The 22575-nt window shown below is 32.0% G+C and overlaps 1 long non-coding RNA gene across 1 annotated transcript in view; it reads right to left on the bottom strand.

Moving 5' to 3' along the window:
- LOC145242060 (uncharacterized) overlaps positions 1-22575 on the bottom strand; it is a 315387-nt gene that overhangs the window by 255458 nt on the left and 37354 nt on the right. The window lies entirely within an intron of this gene.

Here is a 22575-nt window from a genome sequence, read left to right on the forward strand (position 1 = left end):
TGCACTTGTTTGCCGCATTTGCTTATGTGGTTTATTGTTTCATCTTTTTGTCCATAGAGTCTGCATTTGCTGTTTTCTTGTGTTTTGTCAATGCTTGCTTTGATGTGGTTGGTTCTAATCATGTTATCTTATGTGGCTATTATTAGGGATTCAGTTTCTCTGTTAAGGTTTCCTTTTCATCTTTTCATAACCATGTCCAAGTGTTTTCGTGAATAGCATCTTTTGTCATCTTTATGAATCGTCCATGTAGCTGTTTCTCTTCCCATTTTTTTTTCTGCACGTTATCCCTTGCCTCTCTGTTTTCTGTGTTGTTCATTTTTTTTTTTCAAAGTCTCTTGCTACTGTAATTATCCTTTCAGTGTTCTGCATGATGTATTTTTTCTAATTCTGTTTTGTGTCATTCACACAGTCTTCTATTCAAACCAGTCTTCTTCCTCCATCTTTCCTGTTCACAAACAGTCGGTTAGCATTATCCTTTGAGTGTAGCACATTATGCATGATCATAAGTTCCCTAGTCTTCTGATTGAGATACCTCAGTTCTTCTTTGGTCCAATCTATAAATGGTCCAGAGTATCTAACTAGTGACACTGCTCATATGTTTATAACTTTTATTATGTTTCTACTATATAGTTTTGTTTCTAAGAGTTTTCTTGTTCTTAAGTATTCCTTTTCAATTTTCTCTTTCATTTCTATTATTGTTGTTGTTGTTGTTGTTGTTGTATTATCCCATTAAAATGATTGAGCCTATCAAACAGCATGTTTCATCACATCAATGTAGATGCTCTCATTTTAAGCCTCAGCAGAAAATTTCAAATTCAACCGTCTGATTCATTTACACAATAAACCTCATTTGATGATTCTTATGTGGATGATTATGTCATAATAGTGTGTTATATTTGGATACCTTTCTATTTAACTGGAAATTAAAGAAAATATATTTTATTATGTTTATTAAATACAAGAAGTTGAAGACTGATTACCTTTTTAAGTTTTTTTTTTTTTTTGTTATATCAAATGAATAATTATTTAATTGGCTTAAAATGGAATTTTTAAGGCATAACCCACAAAATATTCTCGATTTAAATATAACATAAATGTAAATAATATTTTATGGCTGATAAAAATTGTGTTATGTTCAGTCACTTTTTCATTTAACTTCAAATTAATTAAATAAAATATAGTAAATTATTTCTCCATTAAATATTTTTCTTTATTTTTATCTATACGTGTCCGTTGTGTGCTACAACTTCATGTTTGCTCATATTCAGAAATATAGGCATCCTATAGAGGATAACTGCCATTTTGTGGTGGTCAGGTACAACCTGATTTTGACAGCATATTTCCAAGTAGTCCCCCATCTGGTATTGACAAGGCTCAACATCACTTAACTTCAATGATCTAATGGGAAATAGCATGTCAAAGTGATTGTGCTGTATGTTTTATTAGGTTCATTTTATTGTAAGAAATGGATAATTCATTATTTTTAGTGTCTTTAAAATATTAGATGCATAAATTTTTAATTGTGTGAAAAACTTTATATTGAGATGAATAATTCATATTACATATAAATCAAAATTATATTTTTTAATATTTAACAAACTTTTTAAAAAATTTACAATATATAATACTTATTTTTAACAAATGAATTGATTTCATCCACATACAAATATGAATCTGCCTATTTAGACATTCACTCCCATTCGGACAGAGCTTAGCACTCTCCTGATCTCGACGTAGAAGCGAATAAATCGGCATGCGTATGCAAATCAATGTATCCATGTAAATGCGTGTGTGCATTTACACACGCAATCGCCTGATTGGTGTGCACATTAAAGAACCAGTTTTAATGCAAGGGAAATAACTCTGTAATTTTGTTCTTTTGAAAAGAATTGAAAAACTGCTTACGTTGTTTTTATTTTTGTCAATCCAATATAGTATTAGATATTATACAAAAAAAAAATGATTAAGAAAAAAAGAGCTTGTGCATAAGTTTTCAAGGGATGGTTTTACCTAATAAATCCTATATTTTGTACTTTAGCTTTTTGTAATTACGTTAATTCTACAGCAGTAGGGTCACGATAGACACAATAATCAGTTAAGATATCCTAACAATAATCATAGAAAACAACCATATAATACAAATAATTTCAGGATCACAAAAAACACTTCTGAAAAGATAAGAAAAAACATTTGTAGAAATTAGAATCAAAAGGACTGACATGATACAAACCGTCAGATTACTGAAAACGGCCAAAATACAAGGATAAATACAAAATGTACTTAAAAATATCCTTTAGTGTGGAAAGCTATTCCTATAGCGAAGAAACACTAATCAACCGCACATAAGTTGAAAAAAAATTACATTTTGTGAACAAAACATAAAATATAACTTCTTTTTTTTTATATAAAGAGGTCACTACTTATCAAGGCCCAAAGTACAATAGTTATTGGGACAACAGTGCAGTAATCATTAGTTGTGGGAATTTGATATAATTTGATTTTTTAAGAGGACGGCTCAGCAAGAACTTGTTTATATTGGGCTTGAAGACGACCATATTGTAGTCAGCTGAAAAGCAGACCAGCAGAACAGAGTTCTAAAAGCGGACAGTTCTAGGAAAGAAGCTTTGTTCATGGAATCCACATTCAGATTTATGCACAGATAGAGAGGGGGGGAAAATGTTTATAGTGGTTGTAGCTAAGCGAGTGTTTTTTTTTTGGGGGGGGCAAAGGGGTATCATAGATTGGAGCTCAGACGAGCACTTGCCATGAAAATAATGATAGAGCAGAGACAGGCTAATATCGTCTCTTCTGTAAAAAAGAGATTGCAGAAAAGAGAAAAGGACGTCATCTACAACATTTCAAAGCCAGTTTTGTCAAGGAAAAATAGGATGCTCTGGGCAGCTTCTACCCAAATACGGCAACAGTACTTCATCCTAGGACGTACTTGGCTCTTTTCTATACATATATTATGTGTGTGTGTATGTGTGTGTAAGATTGCATTCACAGTCAGATATCTACTGGAGCTGTAGAATGACTTAACCATTTTTCCGGTGACCTTTGCAACAGATTTGATGTATGTACCCCATTTCAGATCAGAAGTAAAAGTCAGACTTAGAAGCTTTGAAAGCATGGTGTTACCTCAAGACGAGAGCCATTTATTTCAACTGAGGCCAGATGGTGGTCAGAGCGTTGATGATAGAAATAAAAAACATACTCAAGAGAATTGAGATGCCTGCATGAATCTGTAAGAAAAACTAAAGTAATAAAAATGGGCATGGATAATATTAGAATTTTGAGAAAGCTTATTGTCACAAAAACCCTGACAAAATTATTATTATTATCGAGTGCCAAATGGTAAATCGTTGGTGTGGGAATGCAAAGCAACTTACAATGGTGATCGAAAGAAGCTGGGAGTATTAGAAATTTGGTGAAACTTGTCATGGAAACAAGAGAAGTGAAACTAATATATCCCATAATCTGAGCCTTTCTTTCTCCCCTCATTCCAAACAAAAACGTGCTAGGACCAGGCTCAGTTGATACCACATAAAATAATCATGCACTATCAAGAAGTACCATTTTCAGCTATTTTCTACACTCTTAAAAAAGCCCATGAAACAGTGGGTGAAATGTTGAACAATTATGTCTTGTTTTTCCATTTTTAATTCCCGTTTTTTGTATGCGATTGATTTGTTAATTAACTTTAATTTGAATAAATTTTTGTTACATACAGTACTTACTTGCTACTATGAAATTAATAAATATATAAATTTATAATTGAAATCTCAAGCCACCCAATTCATTGTGATTCCGTCACGCACACACTGGTGGTGTATAACTAATAAAATAATCATATAATGCTCATCGTCTATTAATAAAAATTCTGAAACATTAAAAATGTTTCATTACTAGCAGGAATACTTAGCATTTATTGAGAATGAAGAAGAAACTGTTCTATTATTGCTATCAAAATTTATCCTCTACTCAACAAAATCGTCTGAATCCCACCTCTTTAATATTCTGGGAATTTTTTTATGAAATTGAAAATAAATAGAAAACTGAAATGCATTTTGCTGGATTTTTTAGAAATTAAATTATTTTTTTAATAGAATTTTTAAAATTATGTTTCATTATTTTTTAAAATTTTAATAAATATTCAGTTAACAGTAAATTAACGCAATAATTTGCTATGTAATTTCAAAGTTATATTGACACGATTGTTGTCTTATAACATTTAGTATAAACTAGCGGTTCACCATTTACCAAGGCCAAAAGTCATTCGAGGATAATTAGTGGGATTTTCAGTTAGATGATGGAAGAGTACTATAAAAGGATTGAGAACTATAATTTGCAAGACGATTCCACTGATATTTGTTTACATAGAACATGAAAATAACCATTATGCAGCCTGTAGGGAAAAATTCTTGCATTAACGTGTGTTAGAAAATGGATTGAGAGACAGAGAGAGGGAGACGTGTAAATTATATTGAGACACATTGACCGGAAGTCAGGATCAGCTGATCGGATTGCGTGTGAGTCATGTGATCAGGTTAGCTGAATCGTTGATATTAAGTTTGGACGTCTCCTCCCCTTCACTGGAGGGGGGGCGCTGATGTGTACCACGCAAGCCAGAGATTCACTTTCCATCCTTCTGAGAGACATCTGAAAAGTGAAATAAAAACTATAAAACCAATTCATCGTTTGGAGTGAAATGAATCTTCATCCAAACAGGTACCAGTCTCCCTCCAAGACGAGATGAATTCAGATGGACCAACATCGACGGCGTACAAAGATATGTTAAAAAATGCATGTACCACACACACACACACACACACACACACACACACACACACACACACAACGGCATATAAATATATCATTTAATAGACTGGACCACTAGACGATCACACAACGTTAACTCTCACTAGACGATCACACACGATCCCCTTTATGATACAACAATACAACACGTGTTCCACAGTTCTTGGAAAGAAACCCTGTTCATGGAAGTTTTATGTGATTTTAGATACACAGAGGAAGAAAGAAAATTCCCTTTGAATGTTGGTAGAAGATGAGTTTTTGCTGAGAATTTTTTTAGAAGGGCAGAGGTAGAACTTGAAGCTCAGTCGAGCAACTACCATGAAATACCAATAAAGTTGAGAAAGAATTAAAATTTTTAATTATTTATTGAAGAATTGAAATGTGTTGCCTACTTTGATAATAAAAGCAATTAATGGCAACAATTTAACAAACCATAGACAGCATAGTTATATAGAACAAAGTAAAATACGAAACTAAACAGATAAAGAAAGTAAACAAACACTGATGACCTTGATTCACATAAACTGCTTTCTTTAAAAGTAAAGTCTAAAAAAGCGTATAAGGTTTTGAAACAAATTGATGTTGTGAACAGCAATTATTGGGCATATATTTCAATCAATCTAATAATAATTGCGAAAAAAACAAAAAATCATGAACATAGAAGGAAAATTACAGAATAGTTAACAGAGAACATGTTCCTAAACTGTTTTCTTATTTTGCATACCAATCGTCGATTCTTTTCAATCGTTTATGACGATTTCAAATAATAATAATAACGACAACCAAATGCAAACGAGATTTGTTTTAAAATGAAAACATCTTGTCTTACAATTTTCAATCAATTACAAGGACAACATTAGAGAAAAATCTTTAGAAAGATCTACTCTTGTAGTATACGCCCCCACCCAATCCCAAGTGTATTTTTACGTTTTACGAAATATATACAGACATTACACATGGATGGGGTGGGGTACAGTCATTTGAACATTTTTGAAAAAACATTGGGACCTTTAATTAAATGTCAAGAAATTTTAAAAGAACCGGAATCCGAACTTGTATTGGAATTGGGAAAAATTTTGGAATCATCCTATCATTAATATATATATATATATATATATATATATATATATATATATATATATATATATATATATAAATGCATATATATATATATATATAAATGCATCTGTACTTCTGTATATATAAATGGTAACTCGGAAGCTTAACTCATTGTTCTATGAGAAGTAACTTTATTTTATTAATAATTGTCAGAAAAAAATTATTTTCAAATACTTTAGTAAAATAGAATTGCCTCCCTTAAAATAATGAGTTAAGCTTCCTAATTGCCATGTAAATATATACATGCGTTTGCATAAATGAATATATATATAATGGCAATCAAATAAACCAAATTTTAGCAAAAAAAGATTAGTTCTAGTCATACAAAATTAATTCCATAAATCACAAAATCTTAATTTGACAAGGGAGATAACTCATTTAATAGTTATCTCCCTTGTACACAAATTTTATGGCAAATTGGAATTTATTTAGTTCTTAATACCATATATCTAGTATATATTTTTGTATTTTGTTTTAAAGATTAAATCGATTAATGATAACTAGTTTATCTTAAATTATCTTAGATTTCTCATTTTCTGATAATTTGGAATATATCTTTTAAAACTTTATTCACAAGCATACTGCCATTAAAGCAAAAGGAACTATTCTGATATTGGCCAGATTTATAGGGAGAGAAGGGGTAGTACAAGTAGGAATTAGATAGCAAAATGCTTGTTCACATTATATTTAAATTTCTGAATTTTGGTACGGTCAGAGAAACAGGAAGGAAATTCCAAAGGTAAGAAGAGAAAGAAATAAAGTATTAGAGTAAAAACATTTATAGTGAAGGGTAGAATTTTGCTGCTAGTCTGATGATAAAGACAGTTGCACAATGTTTTCCTACTAATCATCTTTTCATAAAGATATCACTTCTGTTCTTAAAAACAAAAATCTATGATATAAATTCAAAGAAATTAGCAGAAATTTACCATTTAATAGTTATCTCCCTTGTACACAAATTTTATGGCAAATTGGAGTTTATTTAATTTTTAATACCATATATCTAGTATATATTTTTGTATATATCGAGAATGTTATGCAAACATTTGAATTCAGTCATGTTTGAATAAAACATTTCAGTTATATATTCTTTTGAAAAAATATCGTTTTCCTTTTGTAATTATATTGCCTAGCACTTTCGATTTCCTTGTATCATTATTAGGGCTATGACAACAGCATATTCTTTCCATTGTTTTGACTCTCAAATATCTTATATGCTGTTATATAGAGTGATGTGATTCTCCGTTGATTAACTGTGTCTAATTGTGTTGAATATATACTCGAGAGTCGAAACAATGAAAATAATATGCTGTTGTCATAGTCGTAATCATTATCAACGTGAATGGGTGGTATTAGGATTTCACTCCCTACCTCGTACCAAGTTTTATTAATGACTGATTGACGAAACTGAATGATCAACAAATCTGTTTTCAATTAGATGATGTGATGATTTTAGCATTTTCAGTATTTTGCAAAAAAATTGTATTATATTCAAGAATACATTCTCCCCACTGAGTTGCGCAGAGAGAGAAGGAGGAAGAGAGAGAGAGAGAAGGAGGAAGAGAGAGAGATGGGAGGGGGGGTAGGAGAGCGAGAGTGATGCATGATGTATGCTGTTGCTGCTACAGTCTTCAACCTCATAGCTAACACGTGTAATCATTACTGCCTACTCTATGATTAACTTGTGCAAAAGCTTTCCCTAATATAGACAATACCAACCTACACATATTTCAACTGTACGAAAACCATTAATTTCCTAAATTTCCGAACGTCTCACTTTTGGTCCTTAGTGAGTCATTCTCTACCTTAGTTGTTTAGTCTATGAATATGCATTTAATCTACGTATCTCAAGGCGTATTTATATAACATACTTGAATGCTGGTATATTATGTTTATAAGTTATGTTGAAACTTAGGGGAGAAGTAAGACGGCAATAAGTCTATAGGATATTGTGGTACTAAATGTATTATTCTTTTTAAATACATATCCTGGTGCTTCTACACTATTGAGACGAAATTTCAGAAATCGTAAAACTGAATTTCACATGAAAACAATGGTATCTACGTATTTCTCATAGTTTTAAGATGATTATATCCAAAAATTACAAAAATCGATAAGGTAGAAAATTATTTATTAAAGAAAATAAAAATAGAATTTGATGAAAATGATAATAAACCAGGAGAATTCAAAAGGAAGGTAATTTTCCATTTGGATTCCAACAAGATGGCGGAAAATTTTCACCTACTAACACAATTAAAGTTGTTTTTTTTTTTAATAATTCAGTAATATTCGGATAATTTCGGCTGCATAATTTGGAAGCTACCATTGTAATTTATTAGAATTGACAAAAAAATTAGTTGAAACCATTGTTTTTATCTGAAAATCCCATTTATCGACTACAAAATCTCGTCCCAATTCTGTAGAAGCGCCCATATTCTCCATCTTTATTCTAAATGGGCATATAAAGAGAAAAATAGCTGCTAGTATTAAGTCATGTTATTATTATTCAAAATTTCAACTGCATTTATAATTGTCTTTGAAAATTTTTTAAATAATCAGTTTAATTGTGAAATAGCAAATAACTTTAAAAATTACATGTTGTTTAATGCAGTTAATACATTGTATCCTATGCTTATACTCGATTTTATGTTATTTTTGTAAAAGTTTTTAAATACTTATATGTTTTAAGTACTTATCATATTATTTCCTTTTGAATAAAAATCTAACTTTATATAAGCCTATATATTAATTGCAAGTGTAGACGAACTGTTGTAATTGAACTGTAAGTGTTTGGTTGTAGACAAATTGAGCGCAAATCCCAATTAGCCCAAACTATGTTGAATTTAATTTAAGTGTAAAACTATATGGACTAATTCTTTGATCCCAGAAGATTATCCAGACAGCAAGTTTCAGTTGATAGTGTGATGATACATAGTAGTGTAATACTATATGCCACCCCTCGGCAATCACCAATCCCAACATTTGTGTCATGGTTTTCTTATTTTTCATCTTCTTGTTCTCATTCTGGCCATGTTGCCTGTATGATTGCCGAGCGTGCGAACACTGGTTTATAAGTATACAGAAAATAAAACCAACACAGACTTACAAGAAAAAACAAACTCTGATATATTGTGCATAAATCAGTTGTAGAATGAATGTGTGTGATATCGTCAGTGTAGAAAAAGGACCTCCAAACATCTGTTAATAGCTGTCTCTCGAGACATCATTGTCAATTAGTTGATCAGCTCATTTCATTTTTCCTCATATATACTACTATCTGCTCTCATCTGCCCAAGCTTCAAACTTAACTATCACAAAAATTGTCATAAACTAAATCGACTACTCAATATATTAACCTTGACAGGAAATCCTAAATGCCTGGACTTTGTCCCAGAGTGCAGCTGACTATGTATCCTACTTCCCATTGGGAGTTATTTCTTCTGACTGTCATTGGTCATGACTTTTTTCTACTTCTGACAATCCTTTCCCCGATAAATCACCTCCAGCTCTGGGGTGGGGACCTCGATAGTATCACAGTAGCAGTTTGTTTCTCTCCTGTTCTTTTCTGTTGTTCTCTCATGATGCATGTTAATTAATAGCAGTAGATGTAAATAATGGTGACACAAAATTATTGGGGTTTAATAATATCTTTGTAGTAATTTTTTTTTTTCTAGTATACGGTATACACAAATAATATCCTAAATTCATCTTTGAAAGGGAAAAGGCATAACCGTTTTTACATACAGCTAAAAATTAAGGAACATCTCATCAGTTTTTCCACTACATGTCACTTCCGACTTTGTGACACAATGTAAGGGAACAAGGGAGAATGAGACTGGTTGCTAAGGACACCAGTGAGTTATTTCTTCTTTGACAGAAAGACGCAGTCTACTAAAGGAGAAAGAGTGCAATTCATGTTGGGACAGGATTCCACATAGTTAAATATAAAGACACTGTCTTAGATTTGAAACCAACCATGTATGGTAGAGACCACTACAAATAGTGAGTAACAAGCCTTCTTAGTGTATGTTCTTTTATGCTGTGTTGCCTGTGTACGTTTGTCAGTATGCAAATAAAAAGTATTGTGTGTGCCTCAAACATTGAGCTTATTTATGTCTACCACAACATGGTGTAAGTAATGGAAATATATACTAACAGTAGTAAGCATCCTACTTCTAACTTGAAACGTTTTATCTTTTATGAAAAACTAGCCTGGGTGCCTGGTGTTACCCGGGTGTTTGGAGGCGTCTGTTGAGCAAAAAAAATAAAAAATAAATAAATTTAAAAAAAAAAAAACGTGATACTAGGCAGGCAGGCTTGAACCTGTGGTGCGAAGGCAGAAAAGAAAGTGAAAGAAAATCTGACGCCTTACTGCTACTCCATGATGCGACCGGAAGTTCGGAACATTAAAATTAGGCAAAGTCAATCCAACCGGTACGATGACTTGCAAAAATGGCTTGCAAAAATCGACCCAGTCCTTGTAGAAAACTGCCCAGTTAAGGGTGAAGGAATTAATGCTTTTTGCCAATTTTTCGATACCTGTCATCCAAGATGTCAAGCTTCAAAATGATACCAATCTGATGAAAATCCGTCATTTCTGTTGAAAGTTTTAAGCGAGAATATATACATACATACATACATACATGATGGCAGCAACTTGTTCTCGAGTATTGCCATTATTGATATATCTCTGGCTCAAATGACGCAAATATGAGCGCAACTAGCAGCACATGCCAGACGGTCATCTCTATAAACCTTCTAGAGTCCAGCACATCTACTGATGACCGGGTCCAAGCTGTGGTGCCCTAAACATCTACCAGGCCAGACCCTGGAAGTTCCAGAGCCTTTATTGCCATTCAGGCCCATATCTGCATCAGTCCTCATCGAATATCCGTTTGCTGTTTCAGGCTACAGCCAGTCTTTTTATTATCAAGAGACACACTGATTGCAAAGTGTGTATTCAATTGTATATCAAGTAATGCCTGTGCAATCCCACTCTCTGAACAACTGCCACACTGAACCAAAAAGAAGAGCAAGTCAACATCGTTGGAAGCAGCAGTTGCCGCAGGTTTTATATCAGGGTTTCCTTCTCCTAGAGAGGTTGCCTTCACCACAGCTTATGGGAGCCCTCTCCACCCACCATGCCATTTGATCCATGACTGAGACTCAGGTTGCTGGGCACCAGAGCATACTTCACACGCCGGTGGGTCAGGTATGCTGCAGCTGACAGAGCCTAAGCTCCTCTGGAGGTTTCTGTCAAGGTTACCTCACCCTTAGCCTTTGGTTAAAAGAACATTGGCCCACAAGGCAGTCGAAGTCCAGTTATATGGCGCAAGACACTCGCCGTTTATCAGAGCCCAGTCTGCATGGCAGTGGTCATGATGTGCACGTGGGGTTGATTTGTCTGGAAGAAGCACAGTATGGCTCTAAGACATCTGTGTGCTTTTAACACATGTCCCCACCAAACCTTGACCACCTTGACATACATACATACATACATGCATGCATACATTTAAACAGACAAGTAAGATTTATATTATAGATAAAGTTTTGAACATTATTCTTAAGTACCTACATTTAAATATTACTACAACATATGAAATGACATCATCCTAGCAAGTGTAAAATCCTACTTGTTATAATAGTTCCACAAAGCAGGCAGCAAAGAGGCTTAGTCTATTCATTGAGTTCTTCCACTCAAATCACATCATCAGATTAATTCTTTAATTTGTATAATTACTTTTAAGAAACCGTTTATTTCATTTTTTTTTTTTTCACTCATAGTAATTCCAATATACTACAACAGATTTAAAACATGAGAAGAGTAGGTATATTCTATAGCTGGCCTTTGTCACAATTTGCTTGATCCGTGTTAGTTAAACAGACTTTTATGTATTTAGCATGGTGGCAAAGATGGCAGAGCTTAAATAATTCTTTTTTGTATATATTTATACATATAATAAAGTCGATTTTCCCCTCTGAATTCGAACATGATTTGACTAATATCTAATATGATCACAACTGATGCATGTTTCCAGAAATTAACAGTCACTTTCATTCAATTTCATAATTTCCTATATTAATTCCGACCTTCCTGACTTTTACAAAAGAGTCATACTTAGAAGAAGTGGGCATATCTTTCACTCACTTTAAAATATCTACTTACACTCTCCTAACAATCACCGGGAATTCTCTTTAATTGTGTACTTTTAAAGGCTCATGCTGTTATTGTTTAATTTTGTTATTCTACTATATTTTCTTTCATAGTTGCTATCGATCCTATTCTTTGAATATTAGATTATTCCTGCCAAACGCAACACAAACATGGCATCCATTTATCGTCTACTCAGTAAAAGACTTTTCTTTAAAAACTACAATTTTTATATTATCACTATTTTGTTACTACAAAAAAACAACCTTCAGAAATACTTTCACTTTTCAAATATACACCATTTTCACTTCTTCATACACAAACAAAATGAATGCTATTATTCTTTATATACTTCTAGCATGCTGCCTTTTCTTCCCACCATTCGTCCCGATCATGTTCACAGAATATAAGAATGCATATCAATAAATAACTACAGAATTACAATTTCTATTACACCTCCCACTGCAGATCCTGTCATTATTGATGACTTCTTTAAAATAGCTATTTATTATGATTTTCGTCCAATTTTCCTACATTAGTTTTCAATTCTTTACAAAAACACTTTCTATAAGTACAATACAATACAATCGTCTTCGAAATAGTGCACACAAGATTTAATACTTAGAATATTTTAACAAATTACATTTGTTTCATAGTTTCTTCGTTCTGTTTATAGGAGAAAACGTTCAGCTAAAATTCTATAGAATACTCATTCATTGATAAAAAAAAAAAACAGAAGATTCCTCAACAAAAATAGCAATAACAGTCTTAATAATCTAAATACATTTCTGGATGCTTCTACCGAATTTAAATCTAAATAAACAAATTGTATTATAAAAACAGTCTGGATTAAATTCTGTATAGTTACACATTTTTATGTACTTTGGAGAATAATTAAAATTGTAATTTAATTCATTATCGAACGCTACATGTGTTCTTAGAAAAAGACAGAGCAACAACCTACATAATAATAATCCGAATGATCGAAATATATTTTTGGATACTTCTAAAGAATTTGAACCGAAACAAATGAACTTTTGCTGAACTAAACATAAATTTTATGTTAATGCTCAAAATTATTAAAAACAGGTCAAAATTCTGTAGAACTAACTATTTTTAATTTTAGAAATACATATTAGATTGTAATAATTATTAGATCTTTTTTTTAAGTGTTCATAGAAAAAAAAAGATTAGATTAATTTTTTAATTTCCCACCCCTGCATAACGAAAACCCACGCCCCCTTTTTAAATCAATTAATAAATATTGATCGATCTCTTAATTTCTAACATTTTAAATATGCTGTATTAGTTTTTAGCTGTGTTGTTTTCCCCTTTTTTTCTTCCACAGTAATTTTGGAAAGCTTTTATGCTTCGTTTTTATATCTTCAAATATTTATTCATATTGTTTCATTTGATTGTTTTGTAGAAAACATTGTTTTTGTTTTTGACTTTGCAGAGCATGATTGTGTTTTGCAAAGGGAAAGTAATAAAACATGAACATAAAATTTTCATTTATTGAATTAAAATAAATATGAGAAACTTATAAAACAAAATGAAGTTGTTTTTTTTATACAAAAATAGTGCCTTAGTTTCTTATATTTATTTTAATTCCAGAAATATGTTGCAAAAAAATTTTTCCATATTTTATTAAAAAATGAAAAAAACTTAATAAAAACTTTTAAAAAAAATTTTTTAAAACTATCGCCATTAACCGAGGAAGTAGTCCCGATTTTTACCCCTATCACTAAAGTCCAACCAAAGATGCATATATGACATAATCACGTTGACACACCGGTTCCAGTCAGATCATCGAATTTAAGCAACAAAAACTGGTGACCAATTTGGGAATTCCAGACGTTGTATGTAAGAGGACATCGACACCTCGTGCAACAGTTGCAAAAACCTAATGTTGTCATCTCTCGTAATGGGGATATACATGCGACTGGCAATCGCTTGTTAATTTCATACTCCCATGGAACTTCCTCCTTTGGAAGAAGCTGGTTAAACCTGCATAGAGGTAGTGCCGTTTCACACACACACACACACACACACACACACACACACACACACACACACACACACACACACACACACACAAAGAAAATAGCAAAGAGGCTTAGTCTATTCATTTAGTTCTTCCACTCAATTCACATCATCAGATTAATTTCTTAATATGTATAACTATTTATAAGCAATCGTTTATTTCAGTTTTTCAATCATAATGATTCAAACATACTACACCAAATTTTAAAAATAAATAATAAACGCTCCTCCACATTTTAAATGGCGAACAACTTACAGAATATGAACCAAACCACACACACACACCATTCAAGACCACACAGACTTTGTAGTGATACCATGTCATGAGAAAAGAAAAAGGAAAAGACATTAATTGATTCCATGCCTGATTAAAACGTGTTTCATCGAAACAAAGTTGTTTGGAATTTTAAATAAATTAATGTTTATTAAAAAAAAAAAAAATGCATTGTATTGTCTTCTTAAATTCAAATTCACACTATGCACTATGCACACAGAAGAAAAAAATCTCGAAGATAACATTTGTCACGCTTGTCAATTTGAGTGCTAAAGCTAATTCCCTATCCTCACCTCTAGATCTATTATATGACCCCTCCCCCAAACACACCCTTTCATGGAAAAACTCTTTGCAAAAAGAAAAAAAAAACAGTTCATTATTTTAATCACAAAAAAATCATAGAATTCATGTTTTCACTTTTTTTTACTAAAAAGTTAGCACTTATTAAAGCCTGAGGGCTACTCGAGGATAAGAGTTAATAAATATATAGTAGTCACCAGGACAACAGCGTAGTGATGGTTACTAGTTGTAATTGTGTCTGATTTGATTATTTAAGGAGCCAGCTCAAGAAAAAAATTGTTTATATTGGACTTAAAGATAACCATATTGTAATCAGCTGGAAAGCAGGACAATGGAACAGAGTTCCACAGGCGGGCAGTTCTAAATAAGAAGCTCTGTTTATGGAATCTGCATTTAGATTTAGGCACAGATAGAGAGTGGCGGAAATTGTTGATAGTGTTTTTTTATGAAAATCTGGTAAGGGGGGAGGACCATAGATTGAAGCTAAGACGAGCATCTGCCATGAAAATAACGATAGAAGAGACAGACTCGCAACGTCTCTTCTGTGGGGAGAGATTGCAGGAAAAAGAAAAGGACATCACCTTCTAGGTTTCGAAGCCGGCTTTGTCAAGACAGGACAGGGTGTTCTGAGCAGCTCCTGTCCAGATGTGGCTACAGTAATCCCTCCTAGGAAGTACTTGGCTCTTATACAGGCAGAGAATTGCATCGGCAGTGAGATATCTACTGGAGCAGTAGAATGATCCAACCATTTTTCCGACAATCTTGGCAACAGATTCAATTTTAATGACATTTTTTGGGATGTATTGCATAAATTATGTAATTTATGTGCTATTCTTATATATATATATATATATATATATATATGTGCGCATGTGTGTGTACACACACGTGCGCACACACACACGCACACACACACATATTTCCCCAAAACCTCTGGCCTTGATGGAGGAGAGACTAAAACTTGCTGCTATGGTTTCAAATGATCTGAAATAACACCATGTTATATCTCCCCTCTTTTGGAAATAGGGTACGATTATGAATATCTCCAGTATCAAATAATCCTTATACACTGTGAATTTTACTTTATGTATGAAAACCAAAGACAGGAGACATAACACATGAGAAATATTTGGAATCAAATCTCCTCTTGCTGTTATTTCAGATCATTTGAAGCCATAGCAGCAAGTTTTATTCGCCCCTCCATCAAGGCCAGAGGTTTTGGGGAAATATCAGATATTTTGTAATTCACATGCAAAACTAGGTAAACAAATGACTATGATTGAAACATGGCTGTAAAAAGGTGCCAAAAATAGGCTCTGGATGATCCCCTTAATATGCGACCTTAAGGGCAAATATCACATACCCCACTATACAATTCAGATCATTACCTTTCCAACAAGCCTATATTTGTCAAATTCTGATCAATAGTCGCTGATATTTGGAACTTATAAAATTACCAAAAAAGGTGGTATATCTATGGATATATCTATGCTGGTAGCCAAATTGAATATTGAAATACTCATATCTTTGGTTTTATGGAACGAATCTACATGAAAATTTGCAGGTTTTTTTAACGTTATATTATTCTAGGTTAAAATTTTATGACAATTGATAAAAAAGAACCTACATTTTCAAACCAATAAAATATGCCCAAATTTGCCTACATTTGTATATATATTGTCCTGCAGACTAGCTTCAGTTTTGCTGCTTCAGTTATCTCACTTGCTAGGCCACTAATATATAAAGGATAGAAGATAAATTACTCGATTTTCCTCTGCATCTAGTTTTAATAGCAAAATAAATGAACTTCTAAACAAATCTTTTTCACCCATCATTTTTAAAGTGGGTTTATTCTAATGGAGCACTTTTCGTAATTTTAATAATTCATACTGATTTACGTATTCCTTTAATTAATTTTATTTAGGTTCAAACAGTACCAGCACTAATCGCAAGTGAAAGCTAGGTTATTTCATTTCGACCACAGTCGTCAGTGTCTGCAATTGTTCAGAGACGGTAGTGGCCACCAACAACAACCGTAGTTTACTTTTTTGCAAGGAGTGGCGGGCAGGCTTCCGCTGGGCAACGCCGGTTAATGGGTCCTGCTAGTATATGTAATAAAAATGATCTCGATTTTCCCCTACATCTAGTTTTAATAGCAAAATAAATGAACTTCCTAAACAAATCTTTTTCACTTATCACTTTTAAAGTGGGTTTCACAAAGCTATGTATTACACTTATATCTAACTATTATAATAGTTCCACAAAGAAGATAGCAAAGAGGTTCAGTCAATCCATTTAGTCCTTCCACTCAACTCGCATCATCGGATTAATTCCTTAATACATTTAATCATTTTTTAGTAACCGTTTATTTCATTTTTCCCCTCATAATAATTCCAACATACTACACCAGATTTTAAAAATAAATAATAAACGTTCCTTCACATTCTAATATGCGAACAATCTACACAATACAAACCACAATTTTACTTTATTTATCTATTTTTATTTATTTTTACTTTAACCTAACCCTAAAATAAATTTTATTTTAAGTTTACAGGCAGAGGAGGCGGGGTTGCAGATATTTTTTATAGTTAAAACAGTCTTTTATATTCCACCAGAGCAACGCTGAGACAAGTTTCTTCACCAAAAGAGAAAATAATTTTATGTTGATCTTTTTTTTTTTTGATTAATAATTCCGACACAGAAATAAGTCCAATCCAACCATATGATTTTTAATATGTTCTTTATTGTTAAAAATTTAAATGAATTGCAAAACAATTTGTTGTAAATGTTTCTGTTCCATTAGATGAATAATTTTATCCGTCAGTCAGAATTTTTTTTAAACCTAATACATTGAGGAACATATTTCATTTCAAAATGACCGATTTTAATTACTTCTAGAAATGGAGAATATTGCATCAATAGTAAATAATGCCCCCCTCACCCCCCCCCCACCCCCAAAAAAAACCCGAAACCTTGAGACCTTCAGTCTGAGATTTACCATCTGACCTATTTGGACTTTCTTCTCGAGCTTAAAACATTACCTTATAATATTATAGCTTTAGCGTGATGTCATAGATTTATGACTTACTTCATGTTTCAAAAGATAAATTCAAATATAAGTCATAATAAAAAAGAAAATGAACGTGTAAGCATGAATAGCGTTGAAAATTACATTAATAGACTAAAACAATTTTGCTTTAACTGCGTATTAATGATAAAAACAATTTAATATTAAATATATAACAATAAATGTAAAATTTATATGAAAACAATTTAATGAGAAAAATATCTATGTTTTTGCTTTGCAAAATGTCAGGAATTAAAGTATTTTTAATTGTAAAAGGCGTTTTTAGTTGCATTAAACTTTGTTTTCGTTTTGCTCATATTTTTTTTTTCATTTCTTTTTCTTTTTTTTAACTAACAAAAATATAGTGCTTCTGGTCGCCTACTTTTACTAATAATTTAATATTGTAAAATCCATTAAAAAATCACAAAAAAGACACAATATATTAAAATATTTGAAAATGAGTGAATTTGAAATAACTGATTATAGTTTTTCTATCAAGTCAATTCGATAAATTTGATTAAAATTTCTTGCAAAATTCAATTATCTTAGGAATTTTTTTAATACGGTGATCTTGTAATTTTAAAATGAAATGAAAAATAAATTATTACTTTAAAAATACAAAAACGGTTTTACACAATTTTTTTTCATTATCGCAAATAACCTTTTCATTTCCAAATTAAAAACAAAAAAAAATTAACAGCCAATATGTATGGTCTATATCATCTATTATTTTGCATAGAATCTCTTTTTCAAATTTCAGAACTTTAATGCTTTTTTAATTCTATTTATTTATATATTTATATTTGTTTTTTTTTAGGAGTGTGATACGTTTTCGGTGGCATCCTCATAAATGGTAACGTTTACAAAAAAAATGTGCCCATGTGACTCACATTATTGCCTAGAATACATATTCCATAATATATAACAAGTTCAATAGTTTATGATTTTATCAAGCACATACATATTAGATGCCTACATGTGTGCATTAATTCTTTTAAAAAATGTATTTAATATAACTCCAAATTTAATGTAGAGTAATTCTTTTCTTTCAAAAGTTTTTTTTGGGGGGGGGGATGTGGGGGGGACAAATTTGAGTAAGTACATTCCCAAAATGGAGATAATATGTTCATGTTATTTAGAATATATATTCCAAAATTCATAATGATCGGTTCATTAGTTTAGGAGATTATTCTGTGCAGATATGTAACTTTATATAAAGAGAATTAGAAATAAACTTCCACCGACATAAACGGTCAAGAGTTTTGAACATTATTGCTTTAAATACGCACATAATTCATGCTTATCTTGATTGGTAGATTAATGTTTATCGTTGTAAGGGTGGAGTTTGTCTAATTTTACAACTCATTTAGCACAAATCACTGGATTGAGTGAATGCGGCATCAATTATTTTGGTTAATTCTATCCCTGTTCATGCGATATTGAACACTTTCTTGTAGATACCCATTAATTTCGATTGGTTCAGGTTATTAATTCTACATTACCCTTTTCAGTACACGAGTAAAGCTTAATAAATAAGGCATAATCATGTTGACATACCTGTTCTCGTTAGTTAAGCAACGTTGAGTTTGGTCAGTACCAGATGGGCAAGTATTTGGGAATACCAGGCTCTGTATGTAGGAGGACGCCGACACCATCAAGAACTTCAAAAACCTAACATCGTCATCTACCCTGATGGGGATATACAAACGATTGGAGATCACTTGTGAATCTGATTTTCTAAAACCTCCTCGTTTGGAGGAAATCTGTTCAACCCACCTAGAGTGAATGCTCCTTTGGGACGGTAGAGCTTGGTAGTACAATTATGTCTATCGCAGCAATTTTTATGTGTAGCTTACTTGTTATAAGTATATAGATCTATACTAAATATACAAGCAGGGCCTCTGGAAATTCCACAGCAGTAATGTGTAATATATTGATGTTGGCATTCTGTGGATGTTCAGAGTAAATGGAGAGCCCCTGATATTGTAGCTCTTTTGTTAAAACTGCAAAAGTATTTATCTAAGCTAGCAGGGACGGTTGGCATAGCCTGGTCGTAAAATATGCTTAAATATGATATTTCAATTTATGCAGATTTCGTATATATTATTATAGAGTCTATTCTCTATCGATTCTTATATATTATAAAGTTGTGATTTCAAAAATGAAAATATATATCCATATAACTTGGGTGCATCAGCTTGATTCGAAACCGAAACCCAAAAAATGTATATATATATATATATATATATATATATATATATATATATAATTACTTAATTTACTCACATAAAATTAATATATGAAAGTATAGATTTATGCGTAAACTTTAAGTATTTACTTCAAAAGTGCTCAATACGTAGGTAGAGCTAGTTAGTAAGTTATGTATATATATATATATATATATATATATATATATATATATATATATATATATATATATATGATTTCAGTTCCCACAGCTATAATCGAAACCGAAATCCAAACTTATGAAGAATTCTTTATAAAATTATTTATAAAAAAATTAAAAAAAAAAAAACAGATGACTTGAGTACTATCAGCTATAATCGAAACCGAAACCAAAACTTATGAAGAATTCTTGGTAAAATTATTTATTACAAGAATGGAAAGCCATAACAATTAAACGACAGTCACTCGAAGAAAAAGGACGTAAGCGTGACACACAAAATAACACACACGCTATCATATCACCCAAAAGATATATAGATATGTGCATCTAGTGTTTCAAACGTCTTGTTACTTCTTAGGAAATCACTGTTTCTGAGATCTAATAAAATATAATCGAATATATATATTGAAGTCCCCAAAGAAATATTTATATACCTAAACTTATTTTATATGCATTGATTGTAGAGAAGAATTTAAAATTAATATAACATCAAAGTTTTTCATCAAAAGTTTAAAACAAATCAGAACAACCTGCACATTTATATAGAGTTAAATAAAAACCATATGCCTATCCAATTTTCACATCCAATACTTATCTATTATAAATATTTATATTATGAAAATTGTTTATGGTAAAAGAACACTGCAATTAATTTGCTTGCTGTTGTCGCAATAATCGGTTTTTAGTCTAAATACTTGATCCTGACTTTAGGAATAATCAAAAGTAAGGGAAATAATTCTTTCTTTTAAATTCTACCAAATCCATTTTTTATCCTAATTTTTTTTTTTTTAGGATATATTTGATTTTTTTTCATATTATGTGTAAATTTATTTAGTTTAAACAAAAGAACTACACTTAATATACACGAACTTAGTTTCCCCGAATATAACTAAAAAAAAAAAATGTTGTTTTTTTTTTTGGGGGGGGGGGGGCTTGTTCTTTATTTAGCAACAATGTTTGTTATCAATAAATATTATTAATATTATTTCATAGTAAAAAATAATTTATAAAAGTTTTTTTATAAAAAAAAAATGCTCTGGGGACCGGCCGGTTTGCTGAGTTTTATCGCTAAATATACAAATTGGATGGATGCATCTGTATGTATCAATGCTAGTGGACTTGGACTATGCTAACGACATTGCACTCCTTGAGGATTATATTGAGTCTGCTCAGGATCTTCGGAAACGAGTCGAGAAGGTGTGTATAGACGTTGGGCTGTATCTCAATGCTCCCAAAACAAAGTATGTGCATCTAAATCGATCTTCTAACGCCCCGTTGCTTTCATCGGATGGATCAGAAATTGACTGTGTTGACGACTTCAAATACTTGGGAGGCTACTCCGAAAGTGATCATGATATGAATGTTAGGATCGCACTATCATAGAGTGCACTTCATTCTTTAGAGAAAGTATGGAAATCTCCAATCAAAAAAGAAACCAAGACCAAGGTCTTCAAAGTCTGCATAGAGTCAATCTTTCTGTACCGCTCAAAATCGAGGACGCTAAGCACATCATGCTGAAAACATCTCGATAGTAAATATGCAAGAATGCTTCGACTAGCCTACAACATATCCTGGAAAAGTCACTCAACAAACAAGTCATTGTATAGTTCCCTACCTCGTGTTTCCGATACTGTGAGACAGAGACGTCTAGCACTTGCCGGTCATATTAGTTGCCATGATAAACCGGTAGGAAAGCTCCTACTTTGGACTCCAGACCCAAAAGGGAGAGTTGGATATCCATTTGTAACACTGAAATCCATTATTGAAAAGGAAACTGGTCTGGCAGAAACTGAGCTGGTTACTGCAATGGCCGACCGAGAACTCTGGCAATCGGAATTTGTTCACGTTTCACCTGCGTCTACTGACATTGGATAAAACAACAATCTATAAATAGCTTTTTTATTGGTCAGTCTGTCATGTTTAAATCTTAAATAACATTTTCTTTGATTTATCAAGTGAAGCAAGAACTCATCTACAGATGTCATGATAAAAATAATTGAGTTTCTTGTTAGAAGACGTATTGACCTATGTGGTGTATAAGATGATGATGATGATGATGATGATGATGATGATGATGATGATGATGATGATGATGATGAGTTGCATCTTCTGCTTGGTGCGGATTACGAACCCATGTGATTTATTTTTTGCCATTCCTTCCAATCCAGGACAAGTTGGTTGATAGACACCCAACTGTTAAGAGATGTCCAATCCAAAACATTTTCTTTTCCACCTTCTCCTTGGCAAGATTAAGTTTGAAATATCATTTTTATATGCACCGTTGTCTTCTTATAAGAGTTGATTTTCATGTTTCGGTTTGAAATAGCATTTTTAACACTTGATACATTAATTGCAGGCATTGTAAGGGTACTCATTTTTTTTAAATAAAAGTT

This window comes from Euprymna scolopes, chromosome 21 (genome assembly GCF_053919585.1).
Source record: "Euprymna scolopes isolate OS-2025 chromosome 21, ASM5391958v1, whole genome shotgun sequence".
Lineage (NCBI taxonomy): Eukaryota > Metazoa > Mollusca > Cephalopoda > Sepiida > Sepiolidae > Euprymna > Euprymna scolopes.